Source organism: Phlebotomus papatasi, chromosome 3, assembly GCF_024763615.1.
Source record: "Phlebotomus papatasi isolate M1 chromosome 3, Ppap_2.1, whole genome shotgun sequence".
Classification (NCBI taxonomy): Eukaryota; Metazoa; Arthropoda; class Insecta; order Diptera; family Psychodidae; genus Phlebotomus; species Phlebotomus papatasi.
Genome location: NC_077224.1, coordinates 76328124 through 76347117, shown reverse-complemented (window position 1 = coordinate 76347117; position 18994 = coordinate 76328124).

Sequence of the window (18994 nt, the reverse complement as noted above, 5' to 3'; positions counted from 1 at the left end):
AGTGGGGTCGATTTTGGGCTCGTTAGAAGGGTCTTCGAATTATTGACAAAACTAAACCGGTTCGAATCGGTTATGAACATGTAATTCATCGGTAATGAACTGATAAGTGATTTTTGTCCGCTACCGACCTAAATGGACTATAAAATCAATTAAAAATCAATATAAAATCAATTATTTTCGATACTATCGATATCGACTTTCGATTCTGACAAATTTAAACGATAATTACACTTCCTGTAACTAATATATAGACCAGAGGTGTGCAATAACCGTTTATAACCGAATAAACGTCAAAATAAGTTTGTTCATGTAGCCTTTTAACCATTGACGTACAAGTTTCATTTGACGTTTGTTCGGTTTGAAACGGTTCTTGCACACCTGTGATATAGACACTTTTCAACAGTTACATTCTTTTAAGAATGTCACAATGAATGGCCCAAAAATGCGTAAAAAGTCGACAGTAACTTAATATAACAGATATAGATTTATCGATACTATCGATTCGATAGTGTCGAAAAGTTATCATTCCACCCCAGTCTCTTGTTTTTGCGTATTTTACTTATTTCGAGGCTGTCTCAAAAGCAGACCCAAATACCGTGACTGGATACATCTTCAAGTTGGAACATTACAGTAACGAAGACATAGAAAACAGAATCACCTAGGCTTTCAAGTGGAAGCCCAGAACACAATTACCCTAAGAAGGGCAAATAGCTTTCTTCATTAAGTTTCATTGAGATTTAGATTCTCTTTTCTCCTTTTGCCATCTAATTTCAGGGTTAGTTTATTACATCGAAGAATGGGCTATTTAGCCCAATCTTACGCTTATTGGCCGTTTTCTCGTTCAGAAAGTACCCAAAAAGACTTTTTTGACGAAAATTGCTTCCATGTGTAAACGCCTTAACACATAGAATTACCTATACGTTTTAAGAAAGAGTTCCATGTTTTATTCTGGAGGTTGGGCAACAATACTTAGACGGAAGTGGCCGCAGGATCCCAAATCTTTCATTACCACTATCTTTCTCTTTATAATTGATTAACCCTTAAAGACCGAGGCGATCAAAAATTGAGCGTCAGGAAAAATATTTTTTTCCGACTTTTTATAACAAATCAAGACATTAGATGGCTTTAGGAAAAATATTATTTTTGGGTCACCGTTGACCCAATTGTCCAAGGGTTAAAAAAAAACATCTTTTACAGGAGCGAGCTGTTGCTGAAACTGTGGAAAAACATTCAGATTAGTCTAGATATGTTGGGTTAGATGGCCAAGTATGCCAGTTGTACGAAAAACAATGTAAAGAAAAGACAGGTTTGTCACTTACGGTTAACTTGTACTGCGATTAATCGATTCACTGAGAAAAAAAGAGGGTGCGATTAACTTTTTTTTCTCATAACTTTAACACTTTTTAGGTGTAAAAATATATCATCATTTTTTAATGTTAATTTTACACCTTTTGTGGGTAAAATCAACATGAAAAAAGGGTAATTTTAACCCTCAATACACCCAAAAAGGGTAATATTTACACCGATTTCAGATCAATACTGCAGGGTAAAATTAACAAGGGGAATTTAATACATCAGGGAAATTTAATAAATTAAATTTCTTGGGATTACGTACCAAGCGAACAGATTCTGTTCAATCACTTTCAAGTAAAATTAACATTTCCGGAATGTTATTTTAACTTTTACGGATTTCTCTCAGTGTTATATTGGTTAATCGGCGCCAATCAGCCGATCTGTCATTTGCTAAGCATGATTTTTTATTTCTTGAATTATTTGTCAATATGTGTTAGTAACCTCGAACAATTTCTCTAAAAAAAATGGTAGATTTGTACGGCCTAATATTTCTTATTATGAAAATTCTAAGGGAGACTCTAAAGAAAATCTAGAAGTTAATTCAAAGTTAAACGTCTCTACTCAATTTAGACATACAGTAGAGTCTTCTAAATTCGAACGCTTGAGGAGTAAGGATGACTTTTGTCCCATTTCTCACTTCCCAAATATGAACAACATTTTCAAAACTAATGTGATTTATGTGAGATCAAATTGTACTTCGTGCTGACGTACTTCCTTTCCATTTTACAGTAGGGTTCCCCAAATTTGAACAATATTTTCACAAATGTAACGGAATTCATATAAAATTCACTTTTCGTAAATTTAGGAAAATAACTTTAGAGAATTTTATCAATTGAATTTGTTGGTAAATAGGTGAAATTTGTTGAGGAAATTAATATAATACGACAATATTGAGGAAACACCAGAGAAAAATAGTTCTAATTCAGACTCCATGAAAAAATTTCTTTTACATAACCTTGTATTTTACATTTTGAATCCAACCGTGTCGTCGTTCAAATTTGAGGAGTTCAAAGGAGAATGGTCAAATCCGGTCCCGGAATCGCCACGAACGGGGCCTATGTCATTGGATAGACATTAGTATAGGTAACAACTTTTGTTCTGGGATCAATGTTCTAAACCATGGAGGAACAGTTCTAGAGCATAAAAACTATTTTTTACAATAATGAAGAATGATCAAACGTATATGGGCGCTGGTTCATCTTCATACAAAGATTAGAGTAGACGCACTTTGAAAATATTGATATAAGGTTGAGAAAAATGCCGGGACCCAGGACGATAAATGCTGGGAGTCCCTGTAAAAAAGGCCTTTATCCTTCCGAAAAATCGTTGTTTTGACTACGAATTATACAAGAACTGCTAAAGTGATCTTGATGAAATTCGGTATAGGGTCACTGCATGTTTTAAACTTTTTATTTATGCATACCACCCCCTCCCCCCACTCTCCATTCTGATAGCCCCCATACAAAATGGGGGCGCTTTACCTTATAACTCCTTTCTAAGACGATGTAGAAAGCTGATATTCAACAAGGGAACAATACTTATAGAAGACTTTTCAACCATGCATGTTAACCCGCTCCTCCACCACCCCTTCTAGTAATCCTATACAAAATGAGAGCATTTTGACCTCCTTTTTGAGAAGAAGTAGTTGGTTTGTAAAAGAATGAAAAAAAATGAATAACTAATAACGTTAACAATAATTTTCTAGATTTTATATGCATTTATAGACATCTAGTCGAATTACAGCTTTCTGCCTCCTTTTAGAAAGGAGTTATTAGGTAAAATAGTCTTATTTTGTATGGGGGCTACCAGAAGGGGTGATGGACGAAGAGTTTGGTCAGTATGGTTAAAAAGTCTTCTTTAAGCCTTGTTTCCATGCTGTATTTCAACTTCCTATCTTTTCTCAGAAAGGAGTTATAAGGTGAAATGCTCTCATTTTGTATGAGGGCTACCAGAAAGGGGACCACTGGAGGGAGATATTATACATGGTTTAGAAGTCTTCCCTAAGCTTTGTTCCCTTACCCAATTTCAGCTTTATACCTCCTCTTAGAAAGGAGTTATAAGGTAAAGCGCCCCCATTTTGTATGGGGGCTATCAGAATGGAGAGTGGGGGGAGGGGGTGATATGCATGGATAAAAACTTTAAGTCATACAGTGACCCTATACCGAATTTTATCAAGATCACTTTAGCCGTTCTTGCGTAATTCGTTGTCAAAACAGCGATTTATCGAAAGGATAAAGGCATTTTTACAAGGACTCCCAGCGCTTATCGCACTGGGTCCCGGCAATTTTTCAATCTTATATCAGTACCTACAAAATGCACCTATTCTCGTTTGTGGCGATTCCGGGACCAGCGCCCATATACTTTTGACCATTCTCCTTTGAGGAACTCGACTGTATTTTACGATCATATTATGTAAATATTCAGGATGAAGCACAAAGATATGATTTTTAATCATTCACACAGTTAGAATTTTTAACATCGAATTTTTGAATTTCAGAGAATCGTATTTTAGAGACTCTATACTGTAATTGTAATCGTTTACACGTGATTATTGGATTACTAAATTGTTTTTTTTTAAGCAATTATGGTATAGAATTTCAGAGTTATTTGATAAATCGTCCATTTTAAATTAAATATTATTTTCCGATTAGGGATTATCAATTAACTCTACTTAAATCAATTCTTTGAAATTTGCTCCTGTCCTACGGAATCTGAAATTACTCTTTTCGACAATCCTGCTGTTCCTATTGGAATTTGCACTTTTAGCGGTATAATTAACAGTAAACAATAGAATACCATGAACTTTATAGCTTTGCACTTAAATGAATTTTATCATTTAATCCTGGGTTACCTTTTTCCACTTGCAAAATGCTCCAAACCGGAAAACGTGATGTGGAAAATCCTGGGTGGTATGGAAGGGAACAGGATTTGACTGGGACACAGAGGCACACAGAATATCTGAATAATTGCACCGTGTCACGAAAGTCCAATAAAATTTACCGCGCACCCATGAATATCCCCTGTGCACTTAAAGGCGCACCAGCAATGCACCAATTAAGCCACCCCCGAGATCAATTGTTATCGCAAAAAAGCACAATGCACTTACCCACGGCGCGACATAATGCAGAATAAAATGGAATTTAATTGTCGGCGGTTTGATACTGATAAATCGAAAACTGTGCACCAACTCATTATATTATAATAGCTCTATCCACTCGTGTGAGGGTGGTTCTCTTTTTTTTACCAATCTCCGCGTTGATGGTATTTGGAAAAAAATCACCGCAGTCTCTATTTTATGGATGAATAGATTGAAATTTATGCTCCCATACTTGATGAGCATATCTCTTTCGATGAATATATAAATAATTCCAAGCACTGCCATTTGTTCAATTGATTAACTGATTTGTTGGGAAAAATGGGTGGAAAAATTATTGGATTGAACTGTAAATTAAAGCAATTCTCCATTATGCAGCTAAAATAATGTAGAGCTTTTTGCAAATATTGCACTGCAATTGGTGTCAACGCATTTATATTTTCATCATCATAAATTTCTTTATTAATTGAGCAATTGCAATATTCTGTTCACATTAAAAAAAAATTTCAATAATATTTTAATTTAGAAAAGATTTATTAATTAAAATAATAAGAATTATTAATAGTGCACTACAATAAATGATTAAGAAGAATTTTGGGATGTACAGTTGAGTTCCTCAAACTCGAATCCTCAAATTTGAACGATGGTTGCATTCAAAATATAAAATATGAGGTTATGTAAAAGAAATTTTGCATGGAGTCTAAATTAGAACTATTTTTCTCTGGTGTTTCCTCAATATTGTCGTATTATATTAATTTCCTCAACAAATTCCACCTATTTAACAACAAATTCAATTGATAAAATTCTCTAAAGTTATTTTCCTTAATTTAGGAAAAGTGAATTTCACATGAGTTCCGTTACGTTTGTGAAAATATTGTTCAAATTTGAGGAGTGAGAAATGTCATCTATATCCCGCAAATGTTCAAATTTGATTAATTCTACTGCACTGAGAAAAAAAGAGGGTGCGATTAACTTTTCTTCTTCGTAACTTTAACACTTTTTAGGTGTAAAAATATATCAACATTTTTTAATGTTAATTTTACACCTTTTTAAGTGTAAAATTAACATGAAAAAGGGTGACTTTAACCCATAATACACCTAAAAAGCATAATATTTACACCGTTTTCGGATCAATACTGCAGGGTAAAATTAACATTTCCGGAATTTTATTTTGACTTTTTCGGATTTCTCTCAGTGTAGATACAAAGCATTTCGCACAGTAAATATTTTAGTAGCATTTCGGGCATTTTTCGATTTTTACATAAACTGATAGGGAATTTTATGTATTTTCCGAATCCGGTTTTACTTTAAAGGGTTTGTTTTGAAGATTTTCCTTCTTTTTGAGTTATATATCATATTATTTTTATTGTATTCTTCTTTCTACAATTTCTCCAAAGCAAATAAATTCTCCAAGAAAATATTATAAAATCAATCATTTCCTAAATTACTTAGAGAAATTTAGGGGAAGTGTGCCAAATTTCGGCCAGCTTCTAATTTCGGCCACTTTGAGTGTAATTTCGGCCATGGAAATAAATTAATTAAAATTATGTATGTTATCTTCGAATAGTCAATGAATTCATTTTGCTTTTAATATTTAATATTATTTATAATGTATTAACACAAAGACCGTTAAATTTTATATATAATTTGAATTTAAATTGCGTTGTAAAAACTCAGTGTGGAAAGAGAGTCTTACAAAAAATGTGGCAGATCAATTATGTTTCTAGCAGTCTTACGATTTGTGGTGAAGTGCAAAAGGTTTTCCTTCGTTGTTTTTCATGAAAATTGATTAGTCTCCATTAAAAATTGCTTCTGTTTATGTTAATACTGAATTAATCTTTAAATTTCGGGTGAAATTTTCCAGCTGGATCCTGTATTTCGCGTAAAAAAAGTATATACCTTGTGAGCGTCTCTCCGGTAAGGTAGTGTTGCCTATTCCGGCAACATCTTTTGCTTTCCTAAATTTCTTATTCATTTTGTGTTTTTTTTTTTCAATTTCTGAGTTCTACAATGTCCAGAGAAAAAAACCATCGCTTCTATGAAAAAGATGATGTGGAAAAGGCCTTGGAAGGGTTCAGGAAGGGCAAATTGCTACGGAAATCTGTGCGTAAATTTGAGATGCTACTCTTCAGGTCTTCAGGACAAATTACACGGAAGATCTCAGGGCTTGTGGGTCACATAAACGTATTAAACTAAATATTAAACTCGTTCCGTTTGACGTTTTGAAATTTTCTATCCGTTGCGTCACAAAAGGTGGTCAGAAAAAAGGTGGCCGGTATTTCACTCAAAGTGGCCGTAATACTATCCAAAGCAATGTTCATATTATTATTAATTTTTTTTAAATATTTTCGGAAGTGATTTAAAGAAAACAAAGATGATAAGCTACTTTTCAAGGTTCCACATAACCTTCCCGAAAGGTAAGTAATAATAAATATCACTATGAATTAAAAATATTACATTTCAAACTTAGGACTTCGGTGTTTATATGCAACTATGCCGAAATTTGGCACACTTACCCTATAATAAGAAATTGAGAGAAAAATATTTCTTTGGCCATTAGTCATCTATTCTTTGACCACCTAGATAATGTTAACTCTCAAATGAAAAATGGTCCAATGCACTTTACCTGCAAACCATTGTCCTCTGTTTGGCGTATACACTGCAAATGAATGACCATCGAGACATTGTCTCCATTTTGTAGACATCTACAGACAGGATAGTCATCATCTGCAGGGAAAAATAAGAGAAGTTAAACTGTCACCTAGGGATGTAGAATAAAAGAGAAAGAGAAATTTTTGGGTGGAAAAAGTCAGCAAAACACCCAGATGAAATGAGAACGAGGTCGGATGGTGAAGAATACAACCCCCCTAAGGCATCTCTAGTGACTGTGAGAAACTTCAGTCGACAATCCACCCCATCGTGCTGTGACAAACACGAAAACAGCGCACAGCAGCGCAAACAAAAAACAAAACGACAACACAGTAACTTCACATGCTCAAGGGTAGGTTCCACTGATTCTCTGAAATATTTAGAAAGAATCAATGGCGAAATATTTCAGCAAAAACGTAAAAAAAATTGGACAAATTTCACGGCTCGAAGGACCAAAAAAATATTCTTAATGACATTACTGAAAAACTAACCGCAGCGACCTCTAGTTGTACTTTAGGAACTGAGGAATGCAGTGTTATCATTGTGAAATTTTGGCAACTTTTCAGAATTATTTCACACAGCTGTAGAAACGTTTGTATGATATGTTAGCTTGCCACCTTCCAGCCCCAGGAGGGCGACATTGGGGAATGTAGATGGAAGTTGAAAGCTTTCGCTGGCAATAAAATGTCTCTCGCCCTCAACAACCACCCAATCCCCAATCCACGTGACATACTAAGGTTGGTGGGTGAAAATTTTTTGGAAGCAAAAGCGAGAAGACGAGAAGCTGGAAGACGATAGGATTCACAAGCATGAATCTGCTCCCTCGTAATTCAATCACAAACAACCGATCATCTTTACACTGCAACTCATCAGATTTACACTTTCAGTGATTTTAGAATACTAAAGTATACCAAAGGTGTCAAAGTAAGAAATAAAATAAATAATATTTGTCATAATTCAAATTCAAATTTAACAGAAAACTATTTCTGTCTTTAGGGAAGAAAAAAAATTATTTTCAATTAACAATTTCTAGATGGTTTGAGGCCTATCAATTTGGTATAAATTTCTGAGGTCTATGGACAATCCTCAAGTGTAATGTTCTATGGTGATTGAAATGTAGATTGTGAGGAGTCTTGTGATAATCTTGCTAATCGATTTTGATAATTAAATGCTCCCCATATGAAATCATGCCTGCTCAAAGTGAAAACGCCTCTTGGCGTCATGAGCAAATTTGTATGTTGTATAGTCAGTCCTTTGTTGTGACTCCTCTTGCGTCCGCAATAATGAATTTGGCAATTCATCATCAATTCTGTCGGTTTGCCCACATCAAACGGAGGCGTCGAATGCTATGGCTTGACGATGGGGATGACAAAACCGATTTGCATTATTAAAATGATTTCCGCACCCCGTTGCCTCATTTTTGGCGCGTTCACATCGTACCACACAAGTTCAATTGACATAGTAAAGTGGTCCAAGGGTGATTGTACACTTACTAATACCAACAGAAATGTCATAGTAAAAATATGCGATTTTCATGGGAAATTCTGTTAACGGAACCAATAGCACTATGTACCCTTAAAATTCATATTAGGATTAAAAACTTTAATAATAGTATTTATTAATTTTCTTTCAATACGTAGGGTAAGTGTGCCAAATTCCGGCCAGCTTGCAATATCGGCCACCTTGTTTGTTCCTCGAATTTCTATGAACTTTTAGACTTTAAGTAATCTATAGATTGTACAATGAAAAACAATAACAAAAAATGTAGCTTGGACAAACGAGATGACGTGAAAAAGATATTGGAAGAATTCTCGAAGGGCAAGGAACTATGAGAATGAAGGTGGCCGCAATAGGGCACCAAAGCTATGTCTATATTTTTATTCTTTTTAAAGTGTATTAAGAATGATTTTAGAGTAAATGAAGACGGTAAACTCTTTACAAGGTTCCAAGCAACGATCTTTCAGAAGAAAGAATAATAAAGAATCAATTTGTATTTTAAATATTACATTTCAAACTTGAGACTTTGACGCTTGCATGCAACTATGCCGAAATTTGGCACACTTACCCTACTTGACTGTTTATTCGAACCAAATAAATTAGACAAATTATCATCACGAATTAGTAGAGAAGGGTGGGGTAACGTAACAATAGTGAAATAGTGTTTGATCTAGGGCTAATAAATAATTAACAATATTCTTTCAATTATAATGCTTTAGAAATCACTTACTGAACTCAAACAAGATATAGGATCGAAGGAACACCTCTTCGACAAGGAACCGCTATTGACACTTTTGTCAAAATAATGAAATTTATTTAAAGTATTGAATAAAATATAAATAAAATATGACGTTTTTTCCTTAGTCTTTCTTATCCCAAATGGTACAGAGTAGGGTCTCAATAAGTCCTGACACGACATCTTAAAGTCTCAATAGGTATTCCTTTCACCCTATACTAGAGTTAAATGAAGTAATTTGGAATATTTTCCAATTTGGAATTTTGAGATTTCCTCTCTATTTTAGATGGACATAGCAAAAAAGAAGACGGAGAAACACTCTTGAATCGTAAAGATTTGTAATAACTTCCTCGATTTTAGAGCTGTCACCGGTAGAAGTTACACTATACAGTAAGCTCTCAATCGAAAATTCAAAATGACGAAACAATCAGCGCTAAAGAAGCGAACTTGTAAACACGAACTTGAAAACTTCCACTCGATTTTCGAATAAGTTTAGCTTGTTTTTACCTCTTTGAAAGGATAGTTTTGAACAGAATCAATTGAGATTTTGAATATTTTTCAGTAATAACCTTTAGAAGAAAGAGAGTCAAGCCAAATTTTTTCGAAAATCGAGTGAAAATCTAAATTGTAAGTTCTCATATTCACAGCTCTTTCGTTAGCTGTTTTTCCGTTTCGAATTATAGGTATTCTTTGGCATTTCAATTGTCACCAAAGTCAGAAACAGTGCGTAAACGTGTACCGTAAAATTTTTTGTGTAGTTTCGTGAAATTTTAGGGTGGCAGAACGTTTGAAGAATATCATTTTGACGTTTCAGAATATAAGTCGAACAACTCGATTTTTTACAAAATTAATTTTATTTGCTTTATAAATACTTCAAATCTCAAAAATCCTATATTTTCCATGTACTCAGCTTCAAATTGCTCTCCTGTAAAGTTTGCCTACTGCGAGTTATTTGTTTCTTACTCTGAGCGATCGATTTTTTCATGAACTTATACATTTTTGAACAACTCTCCGGTTTGAAATTTGCTAGCTTCCAACGAGTTTTTAGGTAAGTTTTCTATGATACCTACGAATTAATACATATAAACCTCAACCGGAGGAAGCTTTTAAATCGGGAAGGTTATTACTGAACGTAAAGTAGTGGAGTTGTACTTCTTTTTTTATATGCCCATCTGAAACAGGGAGGAAATATTAAAATCCCAAACTGGTAATGATTCCTAATTACCCCACTTTACCCTAAAGAAAATAGTCATTTTAGTGGACATGAAACTTCGGTACTGCTTCAGTAACATGAAAGTTTTAGATTTACACCATTCCTCTCAAAAAGGAAGGATAAAATCGTGAAAAAGAAAACGTTCCTTCCTGAAATTTCCTCACTCTTCCCTATAATTAATTATAACGTTATATTATTGTTATTTTTTTTGTGTGAATATAACACTCATAGTTAAAATTCATTTTAAAGGTTAATTAACAATTTGAATTAAAATTTTCCATTGGAATTTGAAATTCGATTTATTACTCTAAATTTAGATTACTTTACGACTTTGATCTGACCTATGCGTGGACGAAATTAGAATTGTAAAGATGAATTCTGAATGAGAAATGAAAAAAATGAAATGAAAATTTTGTCGAAAAAAAAATTTGGTCGGTAAATGTTTACAAAATAAAATTATTTTATAAATATAGTCATTCGAGGAGAGTTGGAACAGTGGGAGAGATGGACCCCTGCGCCTCCTGCCTACACCCTATGCACGATCTCCACCTCATTTGGTCTATTTGTGCCCTTCAACATTCTAATGAAAACCCCCAAGTTACACCTTTCTACCTTTAAAATTGTAAGAGAAAATTGTAATTGAATTTTTTGGATGTCTGAAAAATGGCCAAAAATTTTTATTTCGCCATAAGAATACGTGTATTTGCGAGTTGAGGAGAGATGGAACTCAATAGTTTTGACAACACTTCCGGTGTGAATTTTGGTCAATGTTCTTCAAAATCTTTTCAAGTAAATCTTAGAAATTATTTTCCCCAAATTTCTGGTAAGACTGACCTGATACCTTCAGCGAAATTGCCATCAAAGTATATGAACCACATATTTCACAAAATAAATCATTTAAAAAAAAAAATAAAATAAACTCCAATAATTTCAATGAAATAGTGTTCATCTCTAAAATCACTTCCCTCTTATTCTAAATTAATAAAATAAACTATAAATATTTTGCTAAAATTAGGGGTGTTCCATCTCACCCTCACTTTTTTTGAGTGCCTCAAAATGCAACTTTTTTTAAATCCTATTTTTCGAAGTGACTATTTTCATCTAGGCTTTTCTAATATTGATATCTTAAATTTAGAGTCTTCAAATGATAAACCAGTGAGATTCGTTTTTGTCTCGCATTCGAAACGTTTCCGCAATATTGAATATAAAAAAGGTGTTCCATCTCTCCTCGAATGACTATAATGGAAGTAATATTTTCTATACTTTCCTTTTTTACTTCAACTTGCTTAGTAAATTCTTTGTCATATTTAAAAATTTTCAAACTATCGTACACAGAACATTTTGACCAAGAAAATTATAAATACTAAAAATTGAAATAAAATTCCTAGTTATCCGTAAATTAGGAAATATTTAAAGTTGAAGATACAAATTTCAATTAAATACAGAAAGTAAATTTAATAGAAAGTGTTCTTCTGGGCTTTCGAGATGGTTGTACTTAAAAGTCTAGAGCAGCATCCCCTTTGGAACTGGACGCACTGCTCGATTGCCCTCGTAATCCGCCTGAAATAAATATATACGTCTGCCCGTGGTTATTACAGGGTTCACTCGCGCTCTCCCCGGGGGAGGTCGAGCTGGTTGCGTCCACATTGTGAATCCCCCACAGAGAGAATCCAACCCAAACAAACTCGTGCATCCCAAACCACGCGATTTCCTGCCATTCTCTACACACGGTGCGGTCTGGCACGCCACTACCACGCGCTTATTCACCCAACCACCCACTTTTTGGCACAAACAACAAATTGCACGCACTTATACTCCAGCCGATGTGAGCTCCCCACGAAGTAACAATGTGAAAAATTCTATCTCTGTTTCCCAGCAAGTTTGGCTGCGGTTTCAGCACAATCCCCAACTCCCAACTCACGACCCTGGCGGCTGGAAGGTATGGTGCTGGAAAAAAAAGCGTGGAACTTTTTTTTCTTTCGAGGAAGAAAAGAAAAATTGAGGGTGGAATAAAGGTCTATTGAAATTTCCTCCTTCTCTGGCACTCCCCGAGACGCCTCCAGACAAATTTCGTGTTAGTTGAGGGTATGCTCCCTGGAATGGGAAAACTAAATCTACCCTATACACCATCTTTTCGCTTCGTATGATAATTCGCTTTAGGGTCTGAGATTGGAGAATGAGTGATCCTCAACAATTCTCTCCATATCCCTGAAAAACACCTTAGGGTCTAGCTTTTCATTGTTTTTTTTTATTTCCGACTCTTTACAGAATAATGGTATTCTTCATGGACCTCGAAATATTTGTTGAAGTAACAGGGGTGTTACTCTAACCAAAAGTCTTTTTGGAGGGAAACAAGTAAAATTTATCATTCTTTTGCTTTTAATTAAAATTAGGTTTAAAAGGGATAGTCTTGAAAAAACCCCTTGATTTTTTACTTAAAAGATAGGTATACTGAGAGAAATCCGAAAAAGTTAAAATAACATTCCGGAAATGTTTATTTTATCCTGCAATATTGATTCGAAATCGGTGTAAATATTATCCTTTTTAGGTGTATTGGGGGTTAAAGTTAACCTTTTTCATGTTAATTTTACCCTTGAAAAGGTGTAAAATTAACATTGCAAAATGTTGATATAATTTTACACCTAAAAAGTGTTAAAGTTATGAGGAAAAAAAGTTAACCCTCTTTTTTCTCAGTGAATAACTCCTCAGACAAAAATTTTGTAAACAAAAATTATTTCTGGTTCACTGAGAAAAAAAGGGGGTGCGATTAACTTTTTTTCCACGTAACTTTAACTCTTTTTAGGTGTAAAAATATATCATCATTTTGTAATGTTAATTTTCCACCTTTTTAGGGGTAAAATTAACATGAAAAGGGTTAACTTTAACCCCCAATACACCTAAAAAGGGTAATATTTACACCGATTTGGGATCAATACTGCAGGGTAAAATTAACATTTCCGGAATGTCATTTTAACTTTTTCGGATTTCTCTCAGTGTTTCTAAAATATTGGCGTAGAATTCTGAAAGATTTTGCATTAAAAGCCCTTACACCTCGTAGCAAATATTACAGTAGAACCCCGCTATAGGCCATTGATCTATAGTCCACAATTTATTTACCGTTGATTTCAAAACACTGATTTTAAGTTAGGTTATGTTTTTTTTATTACGCGACATGCAATGTTGTCATAATTATTTTAATATTTTTGGCAAACTTTATTGAGAAGTTGTGATAATTGTGATCCATAATGAAGAAAGCGAGGACAAGTACCTCAATGGCAAAGAAAGTGGAAGTCATCGTGCAATTTCAATACTAAAAGTCGTTGATAATTAAAAAAAAATGACATGGACTATAGTGCGACCCAAGTGTCAAATCTGGAACCAAATAAGGCCTATAGCGAGGTTCTACTGTACATTGAATTGAAGACTTTAGCTGAGATCCTTTCCAATTTTGTTTTATCCTAGATTCAACTCTATTTATCCACTATATATTTTGGGCTTATTTTTAAGTTTTTAAAGGGTGTATGGCACAACTGGTAAGAGCGTTAGGGCCTTGACAGACTTGAGGATTAACCAAGACGCGGCTTAGCGTAATTATATTAGAAATAATAGTTAAACTACATTTCCATCATTTTCCACTAAGTCGTAAGTGTGTCTAGGGCGTTAGGCTTTTATTATAAGACAATTTATAAAAGAATAAGAATACTTACAAGAAAGCTAACAGTGATGAGTCCATTGACGTTTTGAAAAAATGCTCTCTTGGTTAATTATAATTACTGTATGGTACCACCTCTACAGACTAAACGGTTAGAGACAGAGAATTCGGTTAGAGATGGGACCTCGGTGGATCCCCCCCCCCCCAATTGTCGGCCTCTGCATAATTAACATGCCCTTAATTTACCTCTACTCTTCTTCTTCCCCTTTAAAAAGTTTTTTTTTTGTATTTCTCGAAAACCTAGCCAGACAGTTGGTGCATATACAAAAATACCGTTACATCGTTCTTATAAAATTCGTTGAATCATTCCTAGCTCTAGATTGTGTAGCCTTATAGGGTCATGTTAGGGCCTCAGTGGATCAGTGGATAGAGCAGTGGCTCTGTGACTGTGAGGTCGAGGGTTCGGGACTAGGCAGCTGCAGATTTTTCAGCTGCTGTAATAGTCTCGAATTCGTCCAGTGAATGAATGGAAAAGTAATGTCAATACATTGACAATGAACCGCCTAAAAAGAGAGGTTGGTATAGGAAATAAGTTTCGACATGCAGAGTTCAGTCGAATACAAATACTCATTCACTGCCCAGATCCACAAACCAAGGTTGGTTTACCGTGATATAAAGCGGTACTGTGTGTATCAGAACGCACACAGAGCACTGTGATATGGAGCAGGTTTACTCGCCTTGGGGGTTAAGATAGAACAGGAGAATGGGGAGTGCATAATGGGCCCAAATAAGTGGCCTGGGTGCAGCGGTTCCGCAAGGAATATAACCGACCCATAGACAAATCTTAAATCTTAATCTTAGGGTCATGTTTGGCCTCGTTGGAACGGTCTTATGGAATTTCACATAAGTCTGGATCGGTTCCAATCGCTTATGAACCGCTAAGCGGTAATTAATGCGCAAGCACTTTTTGCTTGATGTACAACATTTAAGTTGGAGCATTTTGCAAAACATGGAACGCTTTGCTGCCCCTTTTTATTCTGACATGATTTTAAAAAAGACATTTAAAATTTTTAAAAGCAATTATGAAAATCTCACTTTTCTTCTGATATTACTCAACTGATATTATTCTTTCTTATGCCCTAGACACACTTACGACTTAAGCCGAGAGACGGCTTAGTGGAAAATGATGGAAATGCACTTTAACCATTATTTCTAATATAATTACGCTAGGCCGTCTCTCGGCTAATCCTCAAGTCTTTCAAGGCCCTTACTGAAATTCTTCTTTAAAAGAATTGAAAAATTAAGCTCTGTCATAATTTGGGCAAGGTCCCATTTTGCTGAAAACATAATTGATCTCATGCAGTTTTTTAACAATGTATATATTTTTGTTTATTTATTTACTTAAACAAACAGAAGTATTTTAATGGGATTCTGGAAAAATGTCACATCATTTTGTTTTTCTTTTCCTGTTTCACATATTAAATAAAATTGAATTCGTCGGGTAATACTGTCATCAATTGAATTTGCACTGCTCAATTTTGCAAATATTTCACCAAATTTGCCATGGAATGGAGCAAAAAAAAACGCGTGGGGTTGATTATCAGTTAATTAACATATTAATTGCTTTCATTTGGGCGAGGGCAAAAAACCACCGCGCTTCGATAGATGATGGCGTGCGGAAGTCAGCGTAGAGTTTTGCGCTCATTTTTTATTTCTTCTCTTTTTTTGTACACCGTGGATTTTTCTGTGGCGGCAAAAGAAGTTAAAGTGGAGCGATGGGTGGAATTGGCAGGACGAAGAGACAATGCAGACTGTTGAACCATTCCACTTGGTGGAAACTTCCGGCCATCCATGCCACCCTCGCAGGGCAAATGATCCGTCGGAAAGTGACATAGCAAGCATCGTCAAAAACAAGGCGCACAGTTGACTGCTCGGTTTCGAGCGGGTGGACAGAACCACCCACCGGACGCCACCCCACTCGAAATGCCACGTCAACGACACACGGATACCCCACTCCAGGCAGCGCGCCAAACACGCTGCTGAGACGAGCAACTCTATGCTCTTGAGGGCGGAAACAAGGGGCCAGTCATTTTCACATAAGAAGAACATAATATTTATTTTGAATTCTGAATGTTCGAACTGTTCGAACTTTACTAAAGAAAAATAGCTAGTAAATTTTTTGCATTATTTTAAAAATTAAAATATTTTCAAACTCTCGAGTATCAACCTAAACAGCGCCAAAGAAGATAATACGGAGTGCTCGGACCCATGAACTAAATATAATTCATATAGGGTGGCGGCAAAACTTTTGACCCGTCTTTACTCATGACCTGCTCGTAATAAAACTTTACATTTTGACACAAAATTATTTCGAAAAACCTTAAAATTTAAAATATTTGATGTGTTATGTACGTTATGTAGCACATCACATTTTTTTGGTTTTCGGAATCATTTTCTGACAAAAATTGAGACGAGACCATAAGTAAAGAAAGGTAATAAATAATGAGGTTACCCTAGTCCTTTATTAAATTTAAACTGATTTTGTAACATCAAATTGTAACAGCATACTCTGTTTGGTAATGCCACTTTTAAACTCAGAGAATCTTCAAATGTTCTTCGTTTGTTCTAAATCTTACGATCTTACGATCAAACGAAGCTTTATTACTTTACCACGATCATACACCAAGTATATACATTTTGAAATTCACGAAAACCGGCGAAGTAAACGATTTAGATGTTTAGTTAAGAAATATACGCATACAACTTACTCGCCAATCTAATATCTATACGATCAGCACATATTTAAAACGGTGGGGCATATATTTGATTAGCAAAACTATACTTTTCACGAAAATATTTAAAAACTTATGAATGAAAAATTTGAATTTATGAATTTAAAAATTTTCACATAAATATTGTCTCCCAATCCCATTTTAGATTAATTTGATTTATTTCTAAACGGTTTTACACCATTCGCAGGACGGCCCCATTTCATACTGTATTAAGTCCACTTTGAAATACAGTGAGCGAAATTCAAATAGGGACGGACCTATATGTGGGTGGTGTGGGTGGTGTGTAAGTCGGATCGACCTAATATTTTTTTGTATAATATAGGCCTATCCAACAAGACTTTTTATGGTAGTGACCCACGCGCAATTTCGTTCGTGCGTGCACACCAGCCAAATATTAAATTTTTAGGTGATTTTTGAGCGAAATTCAAATGTGGACGATGCCGATTTTTTAAATAAAAGTGAAACAAATCAGATCAATGAGAATTATTTTGTTATTTTTATGCTAAAATAATGAAGCGGTAGATGCAAAATATAAACCTAATATGTGAAATCAATAAATTAATATTTATTTATATTAGATTTGCAATAATTACTTTTGAAAGAAAATTGTTGATCAATTGCTTTAATTTCAAAGACGAATATTAGTCTAACGCCTAAATCCTAGCAATTACAAAAGTCAATTACGGTGTGATACATCTGTTCTTCAGGAATACATCGTCCCTTACCAGGGGTATCTATATAGCGCTTAAGAGCTTAACTTGGAAAATAAGGTAATAAGACAGTTGAATGAAGGAAAATCTTCTAGCAAATCTATGAGTAGAGAACCCTTGATGTCCCTGATTACTATTCTCTTTGTTTTCTTAACCTCCTTAACCCATTCCTTACCATGCGGTATTATACATCATACGCAAATTACGTTATTTTAGATGATTTATTCCTGGGCAATTGTTATCCGAATTGCTGTCGGGAATGGACTTTTAGTAATTTTAGTACTTCAATTACGTGGGAAAAATAGCCCGACAGAGATGGAAATACATTTTGTTGTTCTTTTCTCGCTTCGCGGAAAGTCATGCAAAATTTTTGCTCAAAATGGCGGACGGAAAATTCGAGATCCTGTCGAATTTATTAAAATTGGCTTTCATCCTCTTTCCTGATTTGAATTCTGATTGCCAATTTGTTTTCTTGGATAGTTACTCTACCTAAATTAATAGAGTTCGTAATGAATCAATGTAAAGAATTTAAATTCAGCGACCGTTAAGACGCATGTTTGATTGCGGCTTCCCGCGCTCCCATAAGAGATAAAATTTATTTCTTTTCAAAAAATCATCTATTAATCTGTAGGAATATAAGTCCAAAATATGAATATTCTATCTCAAGTATTTCTAGTACATTGACTGAATGGGTTAACCCAGTTTTTATGATTGTTTCCGGATCGTAAAATATGGATTATCCCACAAATCGTACTCAATTTCCTTTTTGCAATTCTCATTCACCAACTGCTTGTCAAAGCTCTAAATACCAGATTTCGTTCAGTAGGAATCTTAAGTAGTAACCAGTGGGATAGGTAAACTATAGCGTGAGGGTAGTTCCATGTAATTTCTAGATAGGTACCCTTCTATATGAAAACTCTCAAATATCGGCAATCATAGGCCCACGAAGGCACAAGCAACCAGGAAATCAGGGTGTCTATTCTTAAATTCTTCCAGCCATGACTGGTAGCTCTACTCAAACTACTAGCTGTACAGGTTTAGTTGTGTTAATGAACATAATTCTTCAGAGTTAATTTCTTCATCAGAATCGTATTTGATGCATTTTACGCACGAATATTGGTGAAATATTGCTATTTCTCCTAAAAATATAGCTAGTAGTGAGACTAGATCAACCAGTCATGAAAAGAATCACTTCAGAATTACACCTCTGATAAAGTTTCACTCGGCACATTGGCGTTTAATCAAAATGGATAGAATACTAGGCTCACATCTCTGCGTTCATAAGTTCTATCTCAGCC